The sequence below is a fragment of the Neoarius graeffei genome, chromosome 22, assembly GCF_027579695.1.
Source record: "Neoarius graeffei isolate fNeoGra1 chromosome 22, fNeoGra1.pri, whole genome shotgun sequence".
Taxonomy (NCBI): domain Eukaryota; kingdom Metazoa; phylum Chordata; class Actinopteri; order Siluriformes; family Ariidae; genus Neoarius; species Neoarius graeffei.
Window position 1 is genome coordinate 30,441,915 of NC_083590.1, and position 13,672 is coordinate 30,455,586.

Here is a 13,672-nt window from a genome sequence, read left to right on the forward strand (position 1 = left end):
GTGACATGAATGTCATCTTGGATATGAATGTCACGGTAATATTTGAGCTTTCAGTCATTTCTTTGAACTGTTCTTTTTCTGTGGCAGAACGACTGCACAGCATACATCTCATCTCATCTCATCTCATTATCTCTAGCCGCTTTATCCTTCTACAGGGTCGCAGGCAAGCTGGAGCCTATCCCAGCTGACTACGGGCGAAAGGCGGGGTACACCCTGGACAAGTCACCAGGTCATCACAGGGCTAACACATAGACACAGACAACCATTCACACTCACATTCACACCTACGCTCAATTTAGAGTCACCAGTTAACCTAACCTGCATGTCTTTGGACTGTGGGGGAAACCGGAGCACCCGGAGGAAACCCACGCGGACACGGGGAGAACATGCAAACTCCGCACAGAAAGGCCCTTGCCGGCCCCGGGGCTCGAACCCGGGACCTTCTTGCTGTGAGGCGACAGCGCTAACCACTACACCACCGTGCCACCCCAGCATACATCTTTAATTGAAAAAAAGAATTTGGTGCGCGAGTTTTAATTTTCTTTGTGCTTTCTGAAATCAGCACAGGGTCAAAATTATACATACAGGGTCAAAAATATATACATACAGCACACCTAATATTTGGGTAAAATGTCTCTGCATTATTAGTAAAAATGTCTTGAAACATTTATTGTACATCAGTCTCAGAAGAAATATATCTTATATTACGATGTAATATCTTGGATTATTATACAAACAGGATACTTTTTCGATGGAATAAAAAAAATTTATTCTATTCCATTCCATTCCCTTCTAGCGGGTTTCATTCATTTGGTTTGATAGCATGCGATATTGTTGGCATATTGCTTATCCTACGTGTATTACGTCACTCTGTTCGATGGAGAATGGGCGTTGAATACGGGTTACGATATTGCATGGTTGTCAAGACAACATGATGTTACACGTCAGAGACGTAAAAGTTCCGCGCTAGCGAGCGACTGTGACAATTTGTAAAAAAAAATATATAATAATAACAACAACAACAACAAAAAAAAAAACATGGCCACCAGGTTCGGTTTGTAAAATACATAAGATTTTGAGAGAATTTTGAAAGAGAAAAGCCCTATTCGCACGGGATAAGTATTACCTATGGACCTCTGGTAATTCGCAATTACCCCCGCACCTCTGTGTTATTGTGTGGCGCATTCGGACGGGATAAGCAAAAGTCTGTAATTCACTGAATTACTGTAGATTGTGAGTGCCACCCTCTTCTCAACAGGTATTGGTGCCAGCATGTTGGTGGTTTGGGGCTTAATGTGTGGGCGCAGGTGGTCACACAGCTTCTCAAAGGCCTCTTTGGGCATTCGGAAGTTTTGGTACCAGTCTTTCTCCCGAAAGTTCTCCAGCACCTCCACTTCCCAAAAGGACAGGCCACTCTCCCTGGGTCTTCTATCAGGGTACCAGAAAGGCGCGTTTGGCAACAATCAATACAGTTGTAGCATGTTGGAAGTGCCAACTTATTACTGTAGTACATTAATGGTGCATTAATAAGGTAGGATGAAAACACAGTAGGCATAAGAATAGCACTGTATCCAAATTAAGAGAGGGGAAACGCATATGATAGGGATGCAGTATGTTTGCTCCATGCTCTCAAAATGAGAAGGCGGGGTCACTGCAAATGAAAACGGTGACCATGTAAGTGAACAGGCAGTTTATGGCGCTGTTTACACATAGCCGGGTATTTTGCTAAACGAACATTTGTCTTCCCTCCGTTAACCAAAATATCTTCGTATTGCTGTGTCATGGGGGTTAGTGTGGCTCCTTACCATATGCTGCCACACAAGCCATCCAGTTGAAGATTCTTCGTGCTTTCTTCTTGGAGCTGTTTCTGCTTATCTGGTTCAAATACGGGATAGGCCTACTACCACTTGCCCCTGAAATGCTGTTTATCAAAATTTCGCCCGTATCCTCCATTATTCACTCCAGAAAAGTACAAGAGACGCGCGTTTAATAATTACAAACACAGACATGCGCATTCACACGGGACTTGTATTACCACTGGACGTCTGTGTTTTGCCGAAACACAGTAGGTAATTCGCGGCGGAATTATTACTTGGCAAATTACGGACATGGCGCATTGGCACGGGACTAAGAACTCAGACATTCTCTGTAATTATTCCGAATTACCAGAGGTCCACAGGTAATACTTATCCCGTGCGAACAGGGCTAAAGACGCACTGAATACCCGAAAGGAACGTGTATGTATAATAAGACTACAACCCCAATTCCAAAAAAGTTGGGACAAAGTACAAATTGTAAATAAAAACGGAATACAATAATTTACAAATCTCAAAAACTGATATTGTATTCACAATAGAACATAGACAACATATCAAATGTCGAAAGTGAGACATTTTGAAATTTCATGCCAAATATTGGCTCATTTGAAATTTCATGACAGCAACACATCTCAAAAAAGTTGGGACAGGGGCAATAAGAGGCTGGAAAAGTTGAAGGTACAAAAAAGGAACAGCTGGAGGACCAAATTGCAACTCATTAGGTCAATTGGCAATAGGTCATTAACATGACTGGGTATAAAAAGAGCATCTTGGAGTGGCAGCGGCTCTCAGAAGTAAAGATGGGAAGAGGATCACCAATCCCCCTAATTCTGCGCCGACAAATAGTGGAGCAATATCAGAAAGGAGTTCGACAGTGTAAAATTGCAAAGAGTTTGAACATATCATCATCTACAGTGCATAATATCATCAAAAGATTCAGAGAATCTGGAAGAATCTCTGTGCGTAAGGGTCAAAGCCGGAAAACCATACTGGGTGCCCGTGATCTTCGGGCCCTTAGACGGCACTGCATCACATACAGGCATGCTTCTGTATTGGAAATCACAAAATGGGCTCAGGAATATTTCCAGAGAACATTATCTGTGAACACAATTCACCGTGCCATCCACCGTTGCCAGCTAAAACTCTATAGTTCAAAGAAGAAGCCGTATCTAAACATGATCCAGAAGCGCAGACGTCTTCTCTGGGCCAAGGCTCATTTAAAATGGACTGTGGCAAAGTGGAAAACTGTTCTGTGGTCAGATGAATCAAAATTTGAAGTTCTTTATGGAAATCAGGGACGCCGTGTCATTCGGACTAAAGAGGAGAAGGACGACCCAAGTTGTTATCAGCGCTCAGTTCAGAAGCCTGCATCTCTGATGGTATGGGGTTGCATTAGTGCTTGTGGCATGGGCAGCTTACACATCTGGAAAGACACCATCAATGCTGAAAGGTATATCCAGGTTCTAGAGCAACATATGCTCCCATCCAGACAACGTCTCTTTCAGGGAAGACCTTGCATTTTCCAACATGACAATGCCAAACCACATACTGCATCAATTACAGCATCATGGCTGCGTAGAAGAAGGGTCCGGGTACTGAACTGGCCAGCCTGCAGTCCAGATCTTTCACCCATAGAAAACATTTGGCGCATCATAAAACGGAAGATATGACAAAAAAGACCTAAGACAGTTGAGCAACTAGAATCCTACATTAGACAAGAATGGGTTAACATTCCTATCTCTAAACTTGAGCAACTTGTCTCCTCAGTCCCCAGACGTTTACAGACTGTTGTAAAGAGAAAAGGGGATGTCTCACAGTGGGAAACATGGCCTTGTCCCAACTTTTTTGAGATGTGTTGTTGTCATGAAATTTAAAATCACCTAATTTTTCTCTTTAAATGATACATTTTCTCAGTTTAAACATTTGATATGTCATCTATGTTCTATTCTGAATAAAATATGGAATTTTGAAACTTCCACATCATTGCATTCCGTTTTTATTTACAATTTGTACTTTGTCCCAACTTTTTTGGAATCAGGGTTGTAATAATATTGGCTGGCGTTGAGTGGTATATCAGATATATTCCATTCAGCTAGCATGATATTGAACGAGTCTTCGACTCGTTCAATATCATGCTAGCTGAATGGAATATATCTGATATACCACTCAACGCCAGCCAATATTATTTAAATATACAAGGATATTTTATAGTTTAATTTATACATTTATATAAAGGGGATTACAATTTCCTTTGGTTTTATAGGACAGTGTTTTCAAAAATATATAGTCTTAATTAAGTTCTTTCTGAATTTTGCTGAAGCTTGGTCGATACACCTACTGGGATGAGAATTGAGTATCTCTGCTTTTTATTTCCCTGAGTACATGCTCTTTACTTCCAGAATTGTTTGGAAAGACTCATTATAGAGGAGGCTGATGGGTGCTCAGCACAGCAGGGGGAGTGAAAAAGGAGCTTTAGAAGTGTCTGATCAGCTCCATCGGTACAACATAAAGCTTTGCAGTTTGATAGGGCTGCAGAAATGGAGGAAGGCATCTTCGCTGGGGTTATTGGAATGTGAGACATTTTCCCAAACGTCAATTCCTAGCTTGTGCTGTAACAGCAAGATGCATTTACCAAGACAAATGGTGAATTAAAAGAGAAAGTTCCAGTATCCAAACAAAAGGAAGAGGTCAAGCATGTTCAAATCGTATTTAATGAGATTTCTTGTATCTGAAGGATCCAGAAAACAGCAAAAAGACCTTGAAACACAGTCAATTACCTTTGCAGCTATCAGGACTGGTTCGGTTTTGTTTTTTGAGTGAAATAACATTTCAGAAAATACCAACCTTCTCCATCCAATCCCTCTCGCAAAACCTCTAAGATTAACCCCGAGACCTCATAATGGGGGGTTGGCGAAAGTTATTAATTTCGGATAGACAACATGTAGAGGTGCAGGCAAACCCCTCGAGGCACGTCTCCCTCCGTGTCTCAGCCAAGAAATGATGTGTACACTTTGAGATAAGCCTGATCAAAGGTTACCGTGGCGATCATGGGGCGCATTTACGGTATAAGCCGTGTGTACGCACAGTTTTGTGCGTAAACTGTGCGTACACACATTTCTATGCATTGAAAAGGATTTATTAAGTTTTACTCATGCATGAGTAAAACTTAATAAATCATAATTACTCATGCATAACAACCCCAAGTGTAAGAGCTGGTAAACGGACCATGCGGAGGTTTTACACTCACCGGCCACTTTAATAGGAACTTGTTCTTGATTCTAAGATTCCTGTTCTTGGCTGCAGGACTGGAACCTGGTGTTGCATGCTGAGATGCTTTTCTGCTCACCACGGTTGTAAAGAGTTTTGATAAGTTGCTATATCCTTCCTGGCAGTTCGAACCAATCTGGGATGGGTTTCTCAAAAACCTCTTAACGCTAAGAGCATCTTAACCAGGAGAGAGAGCATTCATTGTGCTGGTCTCTCTACCATTTAACGATGATCTTTGTGTTACGATGCTTTTGGGAAACCCACTCCTGACCATTGTCCTCTGCATACATGTGAACCTATACGGAATGTCCATATTTTATATGGATTTGATTCAATAAACGTAGTATACGGGCGTATAAATAAAGTTATACGGATTCTTTAAAAAAAACTTCAATATTTATTTAGAGCTATAATCGATTCCCACGATGATAAAAGAGCGCATAACATTTACAAAAGTACTGTACACCACAGACAGCCAGTAAAGAGTCTTATGAAATCGTGCGTTATCTTTTGGTAGCGAGACTTCGTTCCACTTCTGATCATGCGCACACTGCATTGCGAGAATCCCGCCAACCGGGAAGTAACATTTTGTTTGAAACGCGTATTTCCACCTGAGCGACTTTCACTAGCGACTGAAAAGATTCTGAATGGGCACTCTGGCAAGATCAACACAGACACTTGCTGTGACATGCAGCCTCGTGAGGTATTGGTGCAGACTGCTAAAAAAAGCTGTCATGGAGTACAATTCAGAACATTAGAGTGACACTTTGTGTTTTTGTCAAACATTGGAGCTTTGTATTCATTCTGAAGGTTTATTGTTATTAATATTGAATAAAAAGTAACTGGGATATATCATTGTTAATTATCATTCAAATTTTAGGTAAATTATTTTAATTTGCATCTTATACGGATTTTATAAGGGAAATACGGATTTTGGAGGTTGGTTATACATACATGTCAACCTTTGGTCAATCAAACCTGTATAACCAACCTCCAAAATCCGTATTTCCCTTATAAAATCCGTATAAGATGCAAATTAAAATAATTTACCTAAAATTTGAATAATAATTAACAATGATATATCCCAGTTATTTTTTATTCAATATTAATAACAATAAACCTTCAGAATGAATACAAAGCTCCAATGTTTGACAAAAACACAAAGTGTTATCAGCGTAGTTACGAAGGAAATACTTCGTTGTTTGGAGACAGGTTTCACCGAGCGGCTATTATGCGCGAGACTTCATATTAGCCACAAAGTCAGAAAAATCTGTTCGTAAAATTACGTTATAATGACCAAATACAATGAAAAGTATTTTTCCAGTCTCACCTGTGAAAGGTAATCCCATGTGATCTCGTTTGGACGGTAAACCTGTTGGTACAGTTAAACGCAGCACATGAATGAAGCATCTTTATTCTCGGCTACTGTCTAGACGCTATACCAGAGACGGTTGAAGAATCTCCACTTTGCCACATCCAATATGGCGGCGAGGATGACGTATGATTCTACGCAGAAGGCGGCGTCTATGTTTATATGTCTATGACTTCACGGTTGGCGGGATTCTCGCAATGCGGTGTACGCATGATCAAAAGTGGAACGAAGTCTCGCTACCACAAGATAATGCACGATTTCATAAGACTCTTTACTGGCTGTCTGTGGTGTACAGTACGTTTGTAAATGTTATGCGCTCTTTTATCATCGTGGGAATTGATTATAGCTCTAAATAAATATTGAAGTTTTTTTAAAGAATCCGTATAACTTTATTTATACACCCGTATACTGCGTTTATTGAATCAAATCCGTATAAAATATGGACATTCCGTACAGGGTGACGTGTGGTTATACACTGGGTGCGATTTGCTGGGGGGGATGGTGGGGATCATCCCCCCCTCTGGTTTTTATCTCTGATGAAAAAAAATCCTCGGGGACAACCCCGTCAATAAAACAAACAAACCAAAAAAAAAAGATGACATGGCAGGCATGTTGTGACACAGTTTTCTATGGTCTACATTGCACTCGCTTTCAAAATGACCCGAAGTGGCAGCTTTGATGTTCACGAACGTCCCCAGCAAATAGATACATTGTAGATAATAACAATATCTTTGCGTTTTTTTTTTAGGGGGGACGTTGGAGTGTCTGATTATAATTTCAAAATAAGTTCTGTATTAAAATTACTAAATAAGCAAATCCGTTACAGTCCATGAAACAGGAAGTATAAGGATGAGAAAAAAAACAGTTTAAATCGGAAAGCTGCGCACAATGTGAACTGCGCCATCAGAGCAAACTGTTCATTTAGTATTCATGTATTTTAGTGATTTTCGAGTCACTGTCCATTTAATCCGGAGGGAGAGAAACATCACAGCAACGCGACAAGCAATGCGAACTTTGTTGTGTGTTAGTGTTCGTGTATTTAGTCAGAGAGATAGGAAGATGAATTTACTATCTCTGGTTTAGTGTTCGTTTTCATTTAGTGTTATTCATTTGATATCATCGGATGTTATTGAGCTGTTAGCCTATTGTTACCTTAATTTTGTGACGTTTCATGATAAAAAAAAAACATCCCCCCTTCTGGTTTTTTGACAAATCGCACCCTGGTTATACAGGTTTGATTGACCAAAGGTTGACATGTATGCCTCTGACTTCTCTTATCAACAAGAGGTTTCCACCCACAGAACTGTCATTCACTCGATGTTTTTTAGGTTTTGCACCATTCTGTCTGGATAAACTCTAGAGCCTGTTGTGTGTGAAAACCCCAGGAGATCATCAGTTTCTGAAATACTCAAACCACCAGTCCATCTGGCTCAAACCAACACCCATACGACAGTGAAAGAAAGTCACACTTCACTGTGAGATCACAATTTTTCCCATTCTGATGTTTGAAGTAGTGCTGTCAAGCGATTAAAATATTTAATCGCGATTAATGTCGCGACTGTCATAGTTAACTCGCGATTAATCGCAACTTAATCGCACATTTTTGTCACATGAAAAACCATGTAATTCTCTTATCAGCATAAAAAAGTGAATGGGCTTGCTCACCGTTCGAACTACGGGGGTACACAGGGGATCCGAGATCCCCTGAAACAGACATGAGATCCCTTGAAAACATGATTTGGGAAATGTTGGGGGGGTCTCTAAAATATTGGCAAAATGATGTTTATTGACATAGCAATCGTGTGTAACGGGAAGCATTTGCATATCCGAAGTGAGCGCGCGATGGAGATCCGCGCTCTGAGACAAGCGCAAGCACCCCCCCAAGGGAAAAAAAAGGGACCCCCCGAAAATATCGGCATAGTTCGAACACTGGTTGTACCAATGTTTTTTTTTTTTTTATTGCAGAGCATAACACGTCTTGTCACAGCCACTGCAAAGTGGGGCTGGAGCCGCCGATGGGAAAACGAAACCTAAGCCGAGCACCGTGGCTCTTCGGGGGAGGGCAGAGGACTCTGGCTGTGCGGGGCGTGGCATCATGTCACAGAGCGTTAATCTCGCGATAAAAAAATTATCGCCGTTAAAATTGAGTCAAGTTGACGCGTTAATAACGCGACATTTTTGACAGCACTAGTTTGAAGTGAACATTAACTCAAGCTCTTGATTTGTATCTGCGTGATTTGATGCATTGGGCTGCTGTCAAGGGATCGGCTGAGTAGAGAACTGCATCAAACAGCAGGTTTATGGGTGTTCCTAATAAAATGGCTGGGGCGTGTTTATCACATACCGTCTATTATATCAGCAGAACTACTGATTTCGGTGCTCACAAGATGCAGACACATGTTAGACGGAATATAAAGTAAAATCATGTACAGTACAAAGCACATAAAGACTGATTGGCCTTGTTTGAAGATTCGGCTTATGCAGCTTTGTGGAGGGAATGCGTGTGTGTTTTTAGCACCACTGGAAACCGTATGCTGAGAGCAATGAGTGGATCATAGGAAGATTTTGTTTGCTTAGTGCAGTTTTATTTGATCTCTATTCTAGGGCTTTTGGATGCAGGTCCATTTCAAGGAGAAATTAGACAAGGTACAGGCAACCAGCAGTGAGTTGAATAATGAATAATGGCATGTCTTACCTTCATTCATCACACTCATAATGCAATACATTACATTTCTAAAAACAGCAGCGGAAACACAGCAAAAGTAACAGATTTTCATGCAATTGCAGAGGTTGTGTGTGTGTAGACAGACAGACGGATATATACAGTGCTGAGCGTAAATGAGTGCACCCGCTTTGAAAAGTAACATTTTAAACAATATCTCAATGAACGCAAACAATTTCCAAAATGTTGACAAGACAAAGTTTAATATAACATCTGTTTAACTTATAACGTGAAAGTAAGGTTAATAATATAAACTTAGATTACACATTTTTTCAGTTTTACTCAAATTAGGGTGGTGCAAAAATGAGTGCATCCCACAACAAAAACTACTACATCTAGTACTTTGTATGGCCTCCATGATTTTTAATGACGGCGCCAAGTCTTCTAGGCATGGAATGAACAAGTTGGCGACATTTTGCAACATCAATCTTTTTCCATTCTTCAACAATGACCTCTTTTAGTGACTGGATGCTGGATGGAGAGTGATGCTCAACTTGTCTCTTCAGAATTCCCCAAAGAAAATCATTTATTTACACCACAAAGGTGAAGGCTACAAGAAGATCAGCAAAGCTTTACTTATCAGTCAGAATACTGTAGCAAAAGTGGTACAAAAATTTAAGAAAGATGGAACTGCAACCATCTCACAGAGACGTCCAGGTCGTCCACGGAAGTTAACACCTCGACAGGAGTGTCTTCTGATGAGAAGGGTTGAAGAAAATCGGCATGCAAGTTCACTTCAGTTATCTAAAGAAGTAGAAAGCCAAACTGGGGTGACTATTTCCCGTGACACAATACGGCGTACACTGCAGAGGAATGGCATGCATGGATGCCGTCCACGAAAGAAGCCTCTCCTAAAGCCAGGCACAAAAAAGCCCGCCTAGAGTTTGCCAGGGCCCATGCTGACAAAGATGAAGACTACTGGGACTCTATACTCTGGAGTGATGAGACCAAGATAAATGTTTTTGGAACTGATGGCTTCAAAACTGTATGGCATCACAAAGATGAGGAATACAAAGAAAAATGCCTGGTGCCTACAGTGAAACATGGTGGTGGCAGTGTCCTTATGTGGGGCTGCATGAGTGCTGCTGGTGTCGGGGAGCTGCATTTCATTGATGGCATCATGAATTCACAGATCTATTGCTCTATACTGAAAGAGAAGATGCTACCATCACTCCGTGCCTTTGGTCGTCGTGCACTTTTCCAACACGACTAAACACACATCTAAGGCCACTGTTGGATTTCTGAAGAAGAACAGGGTGAAAGTGATTCAGTGGCCGAGTATGTCTCCTGATCTGAACCCAATCGAACACCTATGTGGAATTCTGAAGAGACAAGTTGAGCATCACTCTCCATCCAGCATCCAGTCACTAAAAGAGGCCGTTGTTGAAGAATGGAAAAAGATTGATGTTGCAAAATGTCGCCAACTTGTTCATTCCATGCCTAGAAGACTTGGTGCTGTCATTAAAAATCATGGAGGCCATACAAAGTACTAGATGTAGTAGTTTTTGTTGTGGGGTGTACTCATTTTTGCACCACCCTAATTTGAGTAAAACTGAAAAACGTGTAATCTAAGTTATATTATTAACCTTGGGCGGCACAGTGGTGTAGTGGTTAGCGCTGTCGCCTCACAGCAAGAAGGTCCAGGTTCGATTCCCATGGCCGGCGAGGGCCTTTCTGTGCGGAGTTTGCATGTTCTCCCCGTGTCCGCGTGGGTTTCCTCCGGGTGCTCCGGTTTCCCCCACAGTCCAAAGACATGCAGGTTAGGTTAACTGGTGACTCTAAATTGACCGTAGGTGTGAATGTGAGTGTGAATGGTTGTCTGTGTCTATGTGTCAGCCCTGTGATGACCTGGCGACTTGTCCAGGGTGTACCCCGCCTTTCGCCCGTAGTCAGCTGGGATAGGCTCCAGCTTGCCTGCGACCCTGTAGGACAGGATAAAGCGGCTACAGATAATGAGATGAGATGAGATTTGATTTCAGATCATCTCTCATCTCATCTCATTATCTCTAGCTGCTTTATCCTTCAACAGGGTCACAGGCAAGCTGGAGCCTATCCCAGCTGACTACGGGCGAAAGGCGGGGTACACCCTGGACAAGTCGCCAGGTCATCACAGGGCTGACACATAGACACAGACAACCATTCACACTCACATTCACACCTACGGTCAATTTAGAGTCACCAGTTAACCTAACCTGCATGTCTTTGGACTGTGGGGGAAACCGGAGCACCCGGAGGAAACCCACGCGGACACGGGGAGAACATGCAAACTCCACACAGAAAGGCCCTCGCCGGCCCTGGGGCTCGAACCCAGGACCTTCTTGCTGTGAGGCGACAGCGCTAACCACTACACCACCGTGCTGCCTGATTTCAGATCATTTATACATAAATAAAAATAACAAAATATAAGCTACACATGTACAGTAATTTCCATCGAGGCGATTCCAAACAGCATTAAATCCTCCATGTCATTGCCTCTTATCTTCATGCTGCATATTTCCTCCCCCCACACACATGACACATAAAAAGTTTAGCTTCCAAAATATCTCTCCCTTCATCACTTCTTCTTTCTCTCTTCTACCTCATGCATGAGACAGCTTTGTACCGTAGAAATACATCTCAGGAAAAGAAGTTACAAGAGACGTTGAGAGGTGATGATCACGGTCACACTAGAAGTTTGCAAGCTTACTCAGTGCTACCTTTAGCACCAAGAGCGGCTCTCCTGAGGCAGCACAGACAGGTTTAGCCCAGAGAGCGCATGCTTACAGAATGATTTCCCACAGGAAAAAATCCCCAGTGCTAAGAAATCTCGTTCACAAACAAATAAACTAAAATTACACAACAGTATATCAGACAAGAGCTGGAAGGGAACCAGAAGAAATTGATTTAAATCCACAAATGTAAACTGTATTCAAAATATACCATGATAAAAAAGTCTAGCAAATCACGTGTGAAATAAAACACAAAATCAGGCATATACGATGTCATAATATAATCTCTAAAACATACAGTATTACATTGCCACAGTATAGAGTGATATTTACATACATGTCAACCTTTGGTCAATCAAACCTGTATAACCAACCTCCAAAATCCGTATTTCCCTTATAAAATCCGTATAAGATGCAAATTAAAATAATTTACCTAAAATTTGAATGATAATCAACAATGATATATCCAAGTTACTTTTTATTCAATATTAATAACAATAAACCTTCAGAATGAATACAAAGCTCCAATGTTTGACAAAAACACAGAGTGTTATCAGCGTAGTTACGAAGGAAATACTTCGTTGTTTGGAGACAGGTTTCACCGAGCGGCTATTATGCGCGAGACTTCATATTAGCCACAAAGCCAGAAAAATCTGTTCGTAAAATTACGTTATAATGACCAAATACAATGAAAAGTATTTTTCCAGTCTCACCTGTGAAAGGTAATCCCATATGATTTCGTTTGGACGGTAAACCTGTTGGTACAGTTAAACGCAGCACATGAATGAGGCATCTTTATTCTCGGGCGAGGATGACGTATGATTCTACGCAGAAGCTGGCGTCTATGACTTCACGGTTGGCGGGATTCTCGCAACGCAGTGTGCGCATGATCAAAAGTGGAACGAAGTCTCGCTACCACAAGATAACGCGCGATTTCATAAGACTCTTTACTGGCTGTCTGTGGTGTACAGTACGTTTGTAAATGTTATGCGTTCTTTTATCATCATGGGAATTGATTATAGCTCTAAATAAATATTGAAGTTTTTTTTTTTAAAGAATCCGTATAACTTTATTTATACGCCTGTATACTACGTTTATTGAATCAAATCCATATAAAATACGGACATTCCGTATAGGTTGACATGTATGTATTTATTGATGATTATTACGCAGGACGCTTTTTCGATGGAATAAAAACCATGCATTCGATTCCCTTCTAGCGGGTTTCATTCATTTGGTTTGATAGCATGCGATATTGTTTGCATATCGCTTATCCTACGCTTATCTATTCAATGAAGAATGAGCGTTGAAGATGGTTTACAATATTGCATGGTTGTCAAGACAACATGATGTCACACGTCGGAGACGTAAAAGTTCTGTGCTCGCAAACGACTGTGACAAGTTGTAAAAAAAAAAAAAATGGCCGCCAGGTTTGCGTTGTAAAATACAGAAGATTTTGAGAGAATTTTGAAAGAGAAAGACGCATTGAACACCCGAAAGGAACGTGTACGTATAATAACGCTAATAATATTGGCTGGCTTTTTTTCATGGTATATCAAATATATTCCATTCAGCTACTTGTCTTCGACTCGTTCAATATCATGCTAGCTGAATGGAATATATCTGATATACCACGAAAAAAAAAGCCAGCCAATATTATTTAAATATAATATTTGGCCTTCCAACTGTTACATATTTTACATAGGGACTTCACAAAAACGTTGAGTCCAAGTTGCACTCAAAAAATACCCTCAAAGAGCAGTCTTTTTCCCTGACAAAATGAGAG

At 41.0% G+C, this 13,672-nt stretch overlaps 1 protein-coding gene across 4 annotated transcripts in view; it reads right to left on the reverse strand.

The window, feature by feature from the left end:
• Positions 1–13,672, reverse strand: part of col16a1 (collagen, type XVI, alpha 1) — a 268,861-nt gene that overhangs the window by 217,176 nt on the left and 38,013 nt on the right. The gene's annotated exons all lie outside the window — the stretch shown is intronic.